The sequence below is a fragment of the Dermacentor andersoni genome, chromosome 3 (genome assembly GCF_023375885.2).
Source record: "Dermacentor andersoni chromosome 3, qqDerAnde1_hic_scaffold, whole genome shotgun sequence".
NCBI lineage: Eukaryota > Metazoa > Arthropoda > Arachnida > Ixodida > Ixodidae > Dermacentor > Dermacentor andersoni.
The window spans coordinates 170,151,783-170,168,934 of NC_092816.1; the positions used below are offsets into that span (position 1 = coordinate 170,151,783).

The following is a 17,152-nucleotide window of genomic DNA, read 5'->3' on the forward strand; positions in this document are numbered from 1 at the left end:
CGCGTGCACGCGACAATCTACGAGGCCGTGCAAGAAAAACGGATTTTCTGCTATGCCCTACTCATAGATGGCGCAAATTACCTCTGGCACCTAAAGTCCCTTGATAATTTTAAAGTAGCGACACTCTTTGAACTCTGCCGCCGCCGCGCGACCTCCTAGCCTCCTCCTCGCCCCTTGCGCGTTCCCCCGCGACAACCAGTTTTGCCCCCGTTTTTCTGCACGACGATTGGTCTCCCTGCCGTTGCCCTTGGAAACGCGCGGATCTTGAGTTTTGCTTGTGTTTTTCTTTTTCGTTCGCGCCATTTTCCTCCTGAGCACGGCTGGCTCGGCGCTTTAGCTCGGCGTAGCGAACGTTGTACGCTGTGTTTCTGGTCTATGTGCTAACTCTATGCCGGGCTGTTGCGCATATAACTGCAGCAAGAAGCCTGAAGAGCGTTATGCCGTTTTCATGATGCCACAATGAAAGCGTGACGGCTTGCGTAGGAAGCAGTGGCTGAATGACATTGGACGAAAGAACTTTGTTCCGACAAAGAACAGCGTTGTTTGAGAGCTGATGAGTCTTTCTTATAGCTCGTAGCAAAGCATCCCGTAATGCGGCATTATTTTTTTCATTCTTTCGGCCTGCTCACCAGCGTTTTTGTTGCGGTTGTCCTCAGTATGCTTAATATTCTGGGGCGGCTCCATCACTTCGCACGCCGCCAACTGTTGTTATTCAGTCGGAAGTGCAGTATTATTGATTCTGCTTCGCGCCCTGAAAAAATTAGTGGCAAGTAAGCCCGTAGTATTGCAGGTGATGAGCGTTAACTAGTCAAGATTGAGCTTTTTTTTAAGTTTTAAGGCGAAAGCCTTTAGATGTTTGTGTTTCAAGGTCGCGTTGTAAACTGGAAGTATCACGTGACCCAAGGAAGGCCAGAGGGGACCCAAAGCATGTCCACCCCTGTATAAGAGAATGATTACCCACGTTAATTAATGAATCATCAGTGGTTGACATAAGGTGGATTAGGGAGGATTAAGGTTGATTAGAGTGTATTAAAGAAGATTAAGGTGGATTAGAGTGCATTACGAAGGACTAGGATGCATGAATAAAGGTTAAGGTGCGTACATGAGGATTAAGTCGGATTATGGTGGATTAAGGTGAAGTGTTGATGAAAGGGTATTAAGACCGATTGGGGTGGATTAGGGTGCATGAACATGGACTAGGGAGGATTAAGGTAGATAAAGGAAGATTAAGGTCGATTAATGTGGATTAAGGTTAATTGGGGTTGATAAAGGAGGATTAAGACCGATTTGGATGGACTAGGGTAGATTCATGTGGATTAGGCACCATGGAGCTGGATTAGGTTTGATAGAGGCGGATTAGGGTGTATTAAGGTAGACTGGGACCATTAAGCAGGATTGAGTGGGATTAAAGTGCGTGACTAAGGATTAAGGTGGATGAAGGAGGATTAAGGCGGATTATGATGGATTACGGTTGATAAAGGAGGATTAAGACCGCATAGGGTAGGCTAAGTGGCATTAGGGGCGATGTAGGTTGATGAGGTTGTATTAAGGTGGATTGGGAGTATTAAGGTGGATGAAGGAGCATTAAGGTGGATTAGGGTGGACTAAGGTGAATTGGGGTTCATTGAGTATTAAGACCGATTAGTCTACCATGATCCTCCTAATGCACATTCATCGACCTCAATCCTCCTTCATTCACTTTAATCCACCGTAATCCATGAAAGTCCGCCTTAATGCACCCTAATCTACCTTCATCGACCTTAATCTACTCTAACCCTCCTTAATGCACTTTAATCCTCTTTAATCAACCGTAATGCTTCCTCATTAACTTTGATACACCCCAGCCTACCATAATCCCCTTTAATCCCTCCTAATCTACCCTTATCCTTCTTTATGCACCTTAATCCACCATAATCCACTATGATCGTCCTCAATGCACATAAACGCACCTTCATCAACCCTAATTAACCTCATCGACCTTAATCCAACCTAGTGCTCCTTTATGCACCTTAATCCACCTTCATTCACCCTAATGCACCTTCATCGACTTTAATCCACCTTAATCATCCTTAATACACGCGAATTCATCTTAATCCAATCACTAATCAATCATTACTTTGCTAATCATTATTCATCTCTCATACGCGGCTGCATATGCTTTGGTTCACTTCCCGCCTTCCTTCGGTCACGTTACATTTTCTGTAGCTCACAAGGGGACCTTGAAACACAGGTCTAAGGCTTTCGCTTAATAAGCCACACACAAAGGGGTGTGTCACAAGCAATACTAGATCAGATGCACGAAGTAAAGCGTCTGATCGTGTGGCAGAAAAATTGTCTGGAGTATAGAACTCGCCTCAAAGCTCCCTTTAAACCAGTATACCCCGCTCATACGGCTTTAAGAAAAAACCAACCTCCTCATAAACGTTGCCTCCAGCATTATCGATGCTGTTATTAACATTTCTCAAAATTTTCAACCCCACTGGGGCGCACAAATGGCCCAAAATAACGCCCCTCCATAGAATCCTGCGGCCCGTCCGCGGGAGCCGAGGAGGAATAGCGTGCCGTGCGCAGCCGGGGGGCGAGGAGAATCGAGGAGGAAAGCGCCGTGAGGAGGAGAGTGTCGATACTTTCAAATTATCAAGGGGTTTTACTGGCACCTCTGCCACCGAAGCCGGGAAGTTTCCCAGGCCGCACTACACTACCGTAACATAAACACGCAGATCGCGTGGCACTGACGGCAGACAAAGAGAAACTGGTGATGTCGCCTGACGACAAGGGGAGATTTCACAGCTCTTTCGAACTAGACAACAGCAATTTCACCGACGATTTCAGCGATAGCACCGGTCATCATGTCTGTCAAGACGGTTATTGTCAGCAGTCATCGCGTAAAAGAAGGAGACAGCTTCGTCGATTATGGGCGAACTGACGGTGTAGTCTCTGCCGTCGCAAATACAAGGTGGTCAGTAAAAAGAGCCATAGATTCGCGGGCGTGAGTTGGGAACACACAACCAATATTTAAAATTGATTTTCCGGGAAACTAAATGAATTGCAGCCATATCGTTTGGCGCGGATAGTCAGAGCGCAACATGAATATATATTCGAAATTTTATTCATGTCAGTGGGCATAGAAAAATTGCCGCTGTTGCCCTTTAAGTGACTGAAACCTCGTGTTCACCGCCTTGTATTGTAACTGGTGACGTAAAAACTGACACCTAAAATTATGAAGCCGAATAAAGCAATAAAAATGGTACGCTCCACGTAAAAATATCTTTGCACAAAACCGTTAGCTTTGCAAATCACCAATCCCTGTTTAATGAAAACAGCGCCTAGTAGCCGCGTAATATTGTGTTACTGAAAGCTAATACAGCACTGTGTTTAAATTCACATTGGCGAATACTTACTGGCTTGATTTGCATCCTTGTACATTTCAATAATTATATGAGATACAAAAGTGAGATGATATGGCTGACGGTGCTTAAAAAATTGAATTATGGGGTTTTACGTGCCAAAACTACTTTCTGATTATGAGGCATGCCGTAGTGGAGGACTCCGGAAATTTCGACCACCTGGGGTTCTTTAACGTGCACCTAAATCTAAGTACACGGGTGTTTTCGCATTTCGGCCCCATCGAAATGCGGCCGCCGTGGCCGGGTTCGATGCCGCGACCTCGTGCTCAGAAGCCCAACACCATAGCCACTGAGCAACCACGGCGGGTGACGGTGCGTACGGAAGTGTTCACCTATGCATTAGTTATAGTATATGGCCGCAAAACTATTTGGAAAATGTAGTACGGCCTTTCATATCACACATCATAACACGAACATGCATGGCGATCAATGGATGTACTTTCCTATACCTTCCTTCCTAAATCTGTGCAGGCGTAGTTCCCCTGCTGGTGGCTGGAGATGCCAGCCTGTGCAAAGATCAGCTCATGAACTATAATTATACTATTTGCCAGATTGAACCTTTCGTAATTTTGAAAAGTGTTCGCTGAAACTCCTGGTATATAAAAAAACACAGTGATACAATTTCTAAATACAACTTCTGATCAGAATTATTAGCGTAAATCCATGTGACGCCATAACGCAATAGATCATTTACTTGTCAAAGCATGCCTTATGCTTTAGCTTTCATTTATTTCCTGGTGGCGGAATAAAGTGTTATATGGTAATAAATTATGAAGCGCGCAAATGAACAACCATGTTAACAAGTAAATATAAAATAATAACACACATCGATATTTCAAAAGTGCGAAAGGACATGAGAGCAAGTAGAAACCGCATGGATTGCGTTATTCGGCAGCTGATGAAGCTATATGACGAATCAAAATTAACAACGAAGAAGTACAGCATTGACTAGGGACTTCAATAAAACCGCGCAACCAAACGCCTTTGCGTAACCATAAGGTCCCACTCTGCAAGCGCTGTCATGCACCCCATCTTCTTTTTCTCAATAGAACTTATTGCTCTGCTTTCTAAGCCAGGTGGTTTGCTCGAAGCTTGCCTCATTTCCCTGAAGTTTCCCTCACTGCCTCGTCGCCTCGTATTAGCGCCTCGGAACTTTTGACAACTGAATTGCTCATGTATGCCTTATCGTAGAAGCAACGCTATCTGTAAAGGTGGCGCCCTGGTACAGAACGGGTAAGAGCTATGCGGCAGCTCCCAACTTCTTTCATCAACACTTATCTCCACGAAATATTTACGAAGGCGCACCCCTCTAAATGAACGGCAGCCAACAATTTTCCGAATCTGTCAGATGAGATGTCATTACTCCGCGTTTGCAGTGACTGCTGTTGGCTGTCCGTGCGCCTGAAGAGTATTCGATACGCGGGTCGCGCCTTTCATTTTCGAGCTAATATATGCCATGTTCAGGCGCGCAATTCGAGATGGCTAGTCCCTCAGCGTGCGCTGTCTCTCCGCGCGACTAGTGCTATGTTTCCGCTGGTGCATATGCGGTGGAAAGTATGTTTCCTTATCATGAGACGGGTTCTGGGGAAGTACCGATAAGCGACGTGCCCCATGTGGGCTTGTCGTTGGTGCTCATGCTGTGTTTGAAGCCGGTTCACACTGCGCCGTCCGCACCCACGGCAGAAGCGATCTCGACGCATGTTTTCTATGTCTCGTTTGTTTCCGAAGCTGTGGAATCCGGGATCCCGTCCCCAGTCACGAATGCGCCACAAAATGTGCAACCTTCAGGGAAGATAACCTCACGACAGATAGTAGTTGTAAGAATAGGTTCAAGCTTCTGCGTCGCACTATCCACGAAACTTCAGGCGCTCACAAACCGTGCGTCACATTGATTTACGCTAATAATTCTAATCAGAAGTTGTGTTTAGAAATTGTATCACTGTGTTTTTTTTTTATATACCGGGAGTTTCAGCGAATACTTTTCAACGTTACAAAAGGTTCAATCTGGCATATAGCATAATTATAGTTCATGAGCTGATCTTTGCGCAGGCTGGCATCTACAGCCACCGGCAGGGGAACTACGCCTGCACAGATTTAGGAGGGAAGGTACAGGAAAGCACATCCATTGATCGCCATGCACGTTCGTGTTATGATGTGTGATATGAAAGGCCGTACTACAACGATGAAGGCGGGAAAACGCATGCGATGGTAGAGATCAGGCAACGAATACTTTAAACAAACAGGGGAACTGCCTAGGCTGCCTGCTAGGCCCCGCTCTACACCACTGTTGATACCGAGATCGAAATCTAGGACAAGATCCCGGACGAGGTCCTGGTAAAGGTGCTGGTCAATATCCCAGTGCGGAACAAGATACTCTCCCAAACCCCAACAACCTCCCTCTCCTAGTCGTCCCAAACCACCGAGATGAAGGCTCCAGGTCTCTCCACATCACCGGCCCAAGAAAAGGTAAGCTGGGCACGAGTCATGTCTACAACTGGTGCTATTACTAATAACCGATAATACAAACGAATTGTAGCAGAAAACAAGCTCCTTCGAGAGAGTTTGGCTGATATTAAGAGATAGTTCGCTTCCTTCAAGGGTCAGCACACACCAACTTCTCAGAAACCATCGCAACAGTCGGGCGGCAACACTTCCTCCCAAAATACCATCATTTCGGGGTCAATTGAATACACCCTCCCACAAATAATGCAGCAGTTCCAATGTATGCAGGCTTTCCAGCATCAAATATACTAAGAATTTCATAATCTCACATTTTATGTAATAGTTCTGCGGAAACCCAGAAGGCGAAAATAAGGAAACATTAAATGGAAAATGAGATATCCATCCAAACGTAGCTAATTACTACAAAGGAAACCCATACAGGTTCTTCCGAAGAAAACCGTCGCAGTTGAACAAAACTTAGTCCGAACCCGGAACACCGCCTTCTCAGGGCAGCCGCTGAACCATCTCATCTAACCAGGCGGCTAGCAGATGGCAGGCCGAAGTCGAATTTATCATTTCGAAGAAAAGGCTAGACTTTGATGCAATAGCTCTGCGGAAGTTGAAGAAAAAGCTCCGATGGTAGAGCGGCTGCCCCGGAAAGGCGGTGGTTTTGGGTTCGGAAAATTTTTCTTCAACTGCGAGTCTTTATTTAAGAGGAACCCGTATGGGTTCCCTTTAGCAAATACTTCCGTATAGAAGGATGTCTCAGTTTCCCTTTATTAATGACTTCTAGCCACCTTGCGCGTTTCTGCTGAACTATAACGTCAAACTCTCGCCTTTTCTTCGAGTTACTAACATATTAAACTTCCCCCTGCCTTCTGCTAGTCGCCTAGTTAACTCAAGTGGCAGAGCGACTGCCCCAGAAAGTCGGTGGTCTCGGGTTCGAGTTCCGGACCCCGACGAATTTTTCTTCAATTGCGAGGCTTTTCGTTCGAGGAACCTGTCTGTGTTTGTAGCTCTTAGGTACGTTCGGGTGGATGTCTCATTTTCCTTTCATTATGCAAATTTCATGTAAACGACTCTTTCCCTGAGGTGAAGGGTAAGTTTAGGAAAGGAATACGAGCCGAGTGTGCCAGTAAGCCAGCGGGCCAAGCTGATAGACACCACATAGAGAGACGGTACCCTTCATGCAGAATACGCTTAGTAATATCAGATCACAAATGGACTATCTCGAGATGTGGCAGTGGAACGGCCGCACTTTCCACGATTTCGCGGCAGTGCTACACGAATTCGTGCAAACAACACCAGATAAGCCAGACATTATTTGTTTGCAGGAAACAGGCGCCAAGCCAGTCGTGCTTAAGTGTTGATGCACGATATCCAATTAGACTTTATGAAAATCGCGACGCTGACGGCTGAGCATATTGCAGGGAATTCACATTACATACGGGGATGTCACACTCAGCACTAGGCTATTGGGATTTACGCACGTGTGCGAGGCAAGGCCAACACTTTCATCCTGGACATATATAGCCCGTCATAAGAAGAAGACAAATATTTCGAAACGCTGCTTATTGGAGCAATCTCCCTTTTAGTTAAACAGACAGGATTGCCTCTGTTATCAAGGCGACTTCTGAATGATTCTATGCATTTGTGGCGGCGCAAAGTACCAAGCGTAGTAACACTACACCGCTAAGCAAACCCGTTGCTAACGTCATGCGACGAAACCCTATTGACAAATGCCTAGAAGAACTAGTCCAATATATTACCGAGCACGTCTTAGGAACCTGAGGCCCTTCCGACAGAATTGAAAGAGGTTTCAAACGTACCGATCGTCCAACACGGCAAACCGCACATATTACAGAACATCCGTCCGATTTCCTTTCACTCCTGCCTCGCTGACCTTTCCCACAAAGTCATTCAAACCCGAGTAGCAAACTATCTGAAGGGTCGAGGCTTTTTACCGATCCACATGCACGCCTTCCGCCTGAATCTATCAACGCAGGACGTTTTTCATCGCCTGTGATACGAAGTCCTACGCGACGTTCGCTCGGGAGCCAAGGCCATCCTGGCTGCTCTCGATATGAAAAGCGCTTTCAATACCATGGGTCACGAGCTCATCCTGCAGGAACTCAGAAATATGAACTGTGCGGAATGGACATCTACCTGTATCCTTTCTTTTCTCACTTATGGACAGGCATGTGCGATAGGCATAGGTGAAACCAGATCTTCTGCTGCGACAGAAACGCCTCAAGGAGCCATATTATCTCCTTATTCCATATTAGCCATATTCGCCCGACAGCTCAAGTTGACACCTCAAGCCTCTACGCTGATGATATCACACTATTATTGAACAGATTCTCTATGGTTCGCAAAGAAGGTACTCTACTAGCACAGTCAGCGCATCTCGTTGCGGAGGGATGTGGTATCAGCTGATCCGTCGAGACATCACGGTTTGTACGCGTGCATGGCATGGGTTACTGAATCAAACAAGTCTTCAACCTGAAAGTAGGCGACCACCCAAAACGCGAGGTAGCCAAAGCACGCATACTTTGTCTCTGGGTACAGGGTAATGGGAACGCAAGCCACATACTTAATACTCTTGATGATGATGTGTAGTGTTTTATGGCGCAAGGGCCAGGTATGGCCAAAGAGCGCCATGACAAATGGTAGTGTTAACGATGTATTATGGAAGATGTGACCTGGCTGTAAAGTGGCCTAAAAATAGTCGCTGTAAATTGCGTAAAATCTACGTGCTATAAAATTATGGCGATGATTAATGACGAAGACTGTAAAGATTCAAATCCATCGTAAAAGAATGATGCATTGTTTAAAATATGCGAGACGTTAAATTGCTTACAGCACTACAGCCTCGCCAGAGCCCTTGAACCACAAGGGCCTAGAGGCATGTGCTTATTAAAAATAATTATCGCAGCGACATCCTCAGAAGAGAGGAAGCGCTACGAACGTGTGGGGCTAAAAACATGCAACACAACATCTTTCAAAAAACCTAAGACGGCGTTGGTGTCGAAGAGTGGTTCTGGACCAAGTAACATAACAGGATGAAGGGGGATGTGGTGCCTGTATGCTAAGAGAAAATGTTTTTTTCTTTCGGGTTCGGCTTCCCGACACTCCAGTAGGACGTGGAGGACGGTCAGCCTCTCTCCGCATCTACCACAGGTTGGAGGCTCGTTTCCCGTGAGTAAAAAGTTATGTGTGCCAAAAGTGTGTCCTATTCTTAGGCGGCAGAATAGCACATCTGTCCGGCGGCATTTTGTTACAAGAGGCCAGAAACCTAATTGTGGCTTTATTACATGCAGTTTATTATTTATTTCTTCGTCCCACATGCGTTGCCAGTGGCTTCGTAGTTTCCTTCTTAAGAAAGGCTTCAGGTCTGTGACAGGGACCGAAGCAGTAGGATTAACTGCATGCAATGAGATTGATGTGGCCATCTGGTCGGCTAGAACGTTTCCCTCGATGCCCCTGTGTCCAGGCACCCAGCATATGATCACATGTTGGTTAGATATGTATGCTTTGCACAGTGCGGAGTAGAGCTCATTAAATACTGGATTTTTGTGATTACAGAAAGACATCAAGGCCTTCACAACACTGAGGGAGTCCGTATATATAATTGATTTCTGGAGTTGTGATTTATTTATATGCTTTACGGCCGACAGCAGTGCGTAGGCCTCAGCCGTAAAGATACTAGTTTCCGGGTGCAGTACGTCGGATGATGATGATGATGATGATATGTGGTGTTTAATGGCGCAAGGGCCAGGTGTGGCCAAAGAGCGCCATGACAAGTGGTGATGTTTACGATGTATTATGGAGATGTGACTTGGCTGTAAACTGGCCTAAAAATTGTCGCTGTAAAGTGCGTAAAATCTACGTGCTATAAAATTATGGCGATGACTCATGACGAATACTTTGAACATTAAAATCCATCGTAAAAGAATGATGCAGAATAAAAGATATATGAGATAGTAAAATTACCTGGAGCACTGCTGCCTCACCGGAGCCCTTGAAACACAAGGGCCCAGAGGCCTGTGCTATACTAAAGAGCTATCGCAGCGGCATCCTCTGAAGAGAGGACCCGCTACGAACACGTGGGGCTAAAAACATGCAAGACAACATCTTTCAGAAAACTTAGGACTGTGTTGGTGTCAAATAAAGGTTCTGGACCGAGTAGCATTACGGGATGCAGGGGGATGTGCTGCCGGTATGCTAGGGAAAAATGTTTTCTTCTTTCAGATTCGGCTGCCCGACACTCCAGGAGGACGTGGAGGACGGTCAGCCTCTCCCCGCATCTACCGCAGGTTGGAGGATCATTTTCAGTGAGTAGAAAGTTATGCGTGCCAAATGTGTGTCCTATTCTCAGGCGACAGAATAGGACATCTGTTCGCCGTGATTTTGTTACGGGGGGCCAAGAACCTAACTGTGGTTTTATCACGTGCAGTTTGTTATTTACTTCTGCGTCCCACATACGTTGCCAGTGGTTTCGCAGTTTTCTTCTTAAGAAAGGTTTCAGATCTGTGACAGGGACCGAAGCAGTAGGACTAACTGCATGCAATGAAATGGATGTGGCCATCTGGTCCGCTAGAACGTTACCCTCAATGCCCCTATGTCCGGGCACCCAGCATATAATGACATGCTGGTTAGACATATACGCTCTACAGAGAATGGAATAGAGCTCAGTTATTACGGGGTTTCTGTGTTTACAGTGTGACTTCAAGGCTTTTACGACACTTAGGGAGTCTGTAAATAAAATTGTCTTTTGAATATTTGATTTTCTGATATGTTTCACAGCCAACAATAGTGCATGTGCCTCAGCCGTAAATATACTTGTTTCAGGGTGCAGTACACCGGATTCCGAGAAGGATGGACCAATGGCTGCGTAGGACACCCCGGCATGCGACTTAGAAGCGTCTGTGTAAAACTCTGCGCACGAGTACTTGTGCTGGAGCTCCAAGAAATGCATTTTGATATGTGGCTCTGGCGCATGTTTAGTAACCTCTATAAAGGATGTGTCACACTCTATCAGCTGCCACTCCCAGGGTGGTACTAGCTTAGCTGGAGGCATTAAGCGTTGCTCGAGAACTGGGACATCCATTTCCGTGCAAAGTTCTCTTGCACGCAGTGAGAAAGGAAGTCTCATAGAGGGTCTGTTATGAAAAAGTGTTTCACACGTCAAGTCGTTAGCGGTTGTGAAACACGGATGTTCCTTATTAGAGCGAACCTTGAGAAAATATGTTAAGCTGATGTTTGTTCTTTGAAGATGGAGTGGCCACTCATCTGACTCTACATATAGGCTTTCAACAGGGCTTGTCCTAAATGCGCCAGTGGCCAAACGGATACCCAGATGGTGAACGGGGTCTAACATCTTAAGTGCGCTCGGCGCGGCAGAGTGATATGCTACGGCACCATAATCTAACCGTGATCGAACAAGGCTCTTGTAAATATTCAACAAACACTGTCTGTCGCTACCCCACGTTGTGTGGGATAGGATTTTAAGTAAGTTCATTGTTCTAAGACATTTTTCTTTCAGATGTTTTATGTGCGGGATGAAAGTAAGCCTGGAGTCAAGTATAACACCAAGAAATTTGTGATCTTTGCTTACAGGAATTTGTTGTCCGCCCAGTTCTACACAAGGATCTGGGGCCAGGCCTCTCTTTCTTGTGAAGAGAACACAAGAACTTTTGTGGGGGTTGACTTTGAATCCGTTTTGGTCTGCCCACTTAGAAACCTTGTTCAAGCCTTGCTGTACCTGTCTTTCGCATACTGTGAGGTTGCAGGATTTGAAGCCTATTTGTATATCGTCTACGTATACGGAATAAAAAATGGCAGGTGGTAGTGAAGCACGTAGGGTGTTCATCTTAACGATAAAGAGAGTGCAGCTGAGCACGCCTCCCTGGGGTACACCAGTTTCCTGGGTAAAGGGACGTGACAGTGCATTGCCAACTTTTACACGGAAGGTACGATTGGACAAATAGCTTTCAATTATTTTCAACATATTTCCACAGATGCCCATTCCCGACAAATCTCGCAGGATCCCGTAACGCCATGTTGTATCATATGCCTTCTCCATATCAAGGAATATGGAGAGGAAGTACTGTTTGTGTACAAAGGCATCGCGAATATATCCTTCAATGCGCACAAGATGATCTGTTGTTGACCGCCCTTCTCGGAATCCACACTGATAAGGATCGAGCATTTTGTTGAGCTCAAGGAAATGTATGTCTGCGATTTATCATTTTTTCAAAAAGCTTACACAGACAATTAGTTAGAGCTATCGGACGGTAACTTGCCGCCAAGGAGGGGTCTTTCCCGTGCTTCAGAACAGGAACCACAATCGCTTCCTTCCATGTCGATGGGAGGTATCCGGAAGCCCAAATAGTGTTGAATAGTGTAAGTAGTGTAACTTGTGTGTCAGTATGTAGGTTTCTAATCATGTCATACATGACTCTGTCAGGTCCCGGTGCAGTGCTTTTGCATGTGTTCAAGGCAGCGTTCAACTCGGCAGTACTGAAAGGCCAGTTATACGGTTCATTCTGCCTGGATTTCCGAATGATTGGCTTACGTTCTATTATTTCTTTATGTTTAAGAAAGGACTGGGAATAATTGATTGAGCTTGACACACGTTCAAAGTGCTCCCCAAGTGAATCTGCCTGGTCTTGCAGGGTTTCGCCTTGCGTGTTTACCAAAGGGAGGGAGTATGTTTGTCGCCCTCTTATCCTACTAACCCTGTTCCAGACTTTGGCCTCATCTGTATACGAGTTGATACCTCATAAAAATTTCTGCCAGCTCTCTCTTCTGGCCTGTCGACGGGTTCGCCTGCCTTGGGATTTTACTTTTTTAAAGTTTATGAGATTCTCCGCAGTGGGGGAGGCGCGTAGCAACCCCCACGCTTTGTTTTGTTTCTTACGAGCGATCCTACAATCCTCGTTCCACCACGGCACGCGCCGTTTACACCCCAAGCCATTTACTTGTGATATGCATTTAGATGCGGCATCTATTATGAAGGCTGTAAAATATTCCACAGCAGCATCAATTCCTAACGAGGACATGTCATCCCATGAAATACTGCTGAGAGTTCGGAATTTCTCCCAGTCAGCTGTATCAATCTTCCACTTAGGAGCCTGTGGTGTATATTCGTTCTTTTTAGGTGTTCGTAGCAGTATGGGGAAGTGGTCGCTTCCGTAAGGATTGTTTGTAACTTCCCATTCGAGTTCAGGCAGTAGTGACGGGGAGACTAGGCTAAGATCTATTGAAGAAAAGGATTTGTTGGCAAGACAGTAATATGTGGGTTCCTTCTTATTCAGAAGGCACGCACCACAAGAAAAAAGGAACTGTTCAACAAGACGACCTCGCGCATCTATACGAGAGTCGCCCCACAGGGAGCTGTGCGCATTGAAATCGCCGAGGACAAGATAAGGTTCTGGCAATTCGTCTATAAATGACTGAAATTCGTGTTTGTTTAATTTGAAGTGTGGGGGCACATAGAGCGAGCAAATGGTGACGAGTTTACTTAGAAGAACAGCTCGAACCGCCACTGCTTCAAGGGGCGTTTGTAGCTGTAAACGCTGACAGGAAATATTTTTATGAACCAAAATGGCAACACCGCCTGATGATACGACAGCATCATCGCGATCTTTGCGAAACGTGACATACGGTCGGAGAAAGTTTGTGTGTTGTGGTTTTAAGTGTGTTTCCTGTAGACACAGCACTTTTGGATTGTGTTTTTGGATAAGCTCTTGCACGTCATCAAGGTTCCTGAGAAGTCCTCTGACGTTCCATTGAATTATTGGTGTATCCATATTGGTAGTAAATAAGTGCTGTGTATACGGAAACAGAAGTATTAATTATAGAGATTTCAGAGCTTAGGTTCCAGAGCTCTTTCGAGGCCCTGTAACCGGGGTTTTACTCTTTTTGAAGCGTTCGAGGGAGCCTCGACGCTCCTTAGGCGCTTGGTGCGCCTTGAGGATAGGTGTTGTGTCCATTGCCTCTTGTGAGGCGCCGGACACGTGCTCTTGCGAGCGAGAAGGTTCCCGGGAAAGCCTCGCCTTGGAGGGCAAGACCCCTGCGCCCACCAGCCCGGAGGTCGATGGGGCTCCCTGAGGGATTTGGCTGCGCCGGCTGTTGCCAGCGCTGGAAGGGGCCGGGGAGGTTGGGGCAGCCTCGGCTGCACCCACCTTCGGGGTCGGTGGCCCCGTCTGCTGGGTTGACGGAGCAGCGCTAGCTGCCACCGCCGCGGGGGCAGATGGCGTCACTGCCGACTCACTGGTTGTGGGTCGGACAGCCGCTGGAGGCCGTTGTGACGCTGCCCCCTGACGCGCCACATCGGCAAATGTTTTCTTGGGCAGGTAAGATACCCGCCTGCGTGCTTCTTTGAAACTTATATTTTCTTTTACTTTAACTGTTACTATTTCCTTTTCTTTTTTCCAGGATGGGCACGACCGCGAGTACGCGGCGTGCTCCCCATCACAGTTTACACAGTGGAGAGCATTCTCACAAGCTTCAGAGGTGTGTTCGTGGGCACTGCACTTCGCACATGTTTGGCGGCCTCGGCAGCTCTGCGAACTGTGACCGAAGCGCTGGCATTTGAAACATCGCAGTGGATTGGGCACGTACGGCCTGACACGGAGCTTGATGTACCCGGCCTCGATTGACTCGGGCAGGACACTTGAACCAAATGTGATTATTAGGTGCTTGGTTTGTATCTCTTTACCATCTCGCCTGATCTTTATTCTTTTGACATTGATAACATTTTGCTCGCTGAAGCCCTCCAAGAGTTCAGCCTCAGTGAGCTCCAGCAAGTCATCGTCTGACACAACGCCGCGGGTGGTGTTCATTGTACGGTGTGGGGTTACTGTTATGGGGGTCTCTCCAAATGACACAAGTTGCGGTAGTTTTTCATATTGTTTTACATCGCGGAGCTCCAAGAGGCCGCCGCTTGCCATCCTCGACACCTTGTAACCTGGGCCAAAAACATCAGTCAGGGACTTTGAAACAAGGAATTGTGAGATGGTTCGCACTGCTTTGTTTGACTTTCCAGAATGGATAACATGAAAGCGGGGAAAATTCTGTATTTGGTGTCCGAAAAACTGGAATAAATCTTCGGTGCGCCCTCGTTTCTGAGGGCGATCAGGAAGTTTGGGGAAAGAAGTTTCCATGAAAATGTATAAAAATTCGGCAACAGCGCCGACCGCCCACCACGGAGCCCAACGAGGGGACGCGGCAGAGCTTGCGTACAAGTCTGCACGACGTCAGTCGTACGCCGTCACTATAACCGAATATGGTTTACCCAAGGTTGGATAGCCACACAGGGTTAACCCTTGCCGCCAGGAGAAAGGAAGTAAAAAGAAGAGAGGAGGAGACAGGAAAGGTCAAAAAGTGAGAGATAAAGACGAAGATTCGAGGAGGGAGAGACAGGAAAAGGCGACTGCCGATGTCCTCCAGGTGGGTCAGCCTGGAGGTGCCGTCTATGTGAAGCCGAGGCCAAAGGGGTGTGTTGCCTCCGCCGGGGGGCCTTAGAGGTCCAGACACCCAGCATCGGCTCAACCCCCAGGATCCCCTTTTCCCCAGACACGGCTAAGCCGCGCACGGCTACACGCGGGAGGGTCCAACCCTCGTGTGCTCGGGTACGTGGTGTCGCAACGCACCAAACGCCTGCTTGCGCAGACGCCCCTGCGGGGCAGTACGTCGGATGCCGAGAAGGATGGACGGACGGCTGCATAGGATACCCCGTCGTGTGACTTTGATGCGTCTGTGTAGAACTCCGTGCAGGAGTATTTGTGCTGGAGTTCCCGGAAATGCATCTTGATTTCAATCTCTGGGGCATGCTTTGTGACTTCCACGAACGATATATCACATTGTATGAGCTGCCACTCCCAAGGAGGTAGCAGCTTGGCTGGATGCATTAGGCGAAGCTCGAGGAGTGGAACGTGCATTTCTTCGCTAAGCTCCCTCACACGCAGCGAGAAAGGCTGTCTTACGGACGGACGATTGCGAAAGAGTGTAGCACATGTCATGTCATTAATGGTACTAAAACAGGGATGTTGGGGGTTTGAGTGGACTTTCAGAAAATATGTATGGCTGATGTATGTTCTCTGCAGATGAAGTGACCACTCATTTGATTCTACATATAAACTTTGTATGGGACTCGTTCTGAAAGCGCCAGTGGCCAGTCGGATTCCTAGATGGTGGACTGGGTCTAGCATCCTTAGTGCGCTCGGGGCGGCAGAGTGGTAAATCACGGCGCCATAGTCTAGTCGTGATCGAGTGAGGCTTTTATAGAGATTCAATAAGCACTTCCTGTCACTACCCCACGTAGTCTGGGATAGAAGTTTGATTATGTTCATTGTTTTTAGACACTTTTCTTTGAGATGTTTAATGTGGGGGACGAAGGTGAGTCTGTAGTCAAGTATGACACCTAGAAATTTGTTTACAGGTATCTGTTGTCCACGCAGTTCTATGCAAGGATCTGGGATAAGTCCTCTCTTTCTTGTAAAAAGAACACAAGAGCTTTTGTTAGGATTGATCTTAAACCCATTCTTGTCTGCCCACATTGACACTTTGTTCAGGCCATGCTGTACCTGTCTCTCGCAGACTGCGAGGTTACAAGATTTGAAAGCTATTTGAATGTCGTCCACGTAGACAGAGTAAAAGATGGCGGGTGGTAGTGAAGCACGAAGCGTGTTCATCTTCACGATAAATAGCGTGCAGCTGAGCACGCCTCCTTGGGGTACACCCGTTTCTTGCGTAAAAGGACGTGAGAGTGCATTGCCGACTTTTACCCGGAAGGTACGATTTGACAGATAGCTTTTTATTATATTAAACATATTACCGTGGATGCCCATTTCTGACAGGTCTCTTAAGATTCCGTAACGCCACGTTGTGTCATACGCCTTTTCCATATCGAGAAATATCGATAGGAAGAACTGTTTATGTATAAATGCGTCCCGGATATTCCCTTCAACACGCACGAGATGATCGGTTGTGGAGCGCCCTTCTCGGAAGCCGCACTGATAAGGATCAAGCATTTTGCTCTGTTCAAGGAAATGAATGAGTCGCCGATTTATCATTTTTTCGAACACCTTACAAATGCAGCTTGTGAGGGCTATCGGGCGGTAACTTGCCACTGAGGAAGGGTCTTTGCCTTGTTTCAAAACAGGGACTACAATGGCTTCCTTCCACGCGGTTGGAAGGTACCCTGCATCCCAGATGGTGTTGAAAAGTGTGAGTAGTGTAAGTTGCGTGTCATTGTGTAAGTTTTTGAGCATTTCATACATGATTCTATCAGATCC

At 46.8% G+C, this 17,152-nt stretch overlaps 1 long non-coding RNA gene across 1 annotated transcript; it reads left to right on the forward strand.

Annotated features, from left to right (window-relative positions):
• The first annotated feature begins 14,122 nt into the window (after positions 1-14,122).
• LOC129382980 (uncharacterized) lies at positions 14,123-14,573 on the forward strand. Its single transcript, XR_008610944.1, has 2 exons — positions 14,123-14,209; positions 14,292-14,573. It is a non-coding gene; the product is annotated as an uncharacterized lncRNA (long non-coding RNA).
• The last annotated feature ends 2,579 nt before the right edge of the window (positions 14,574-17,152 follow it).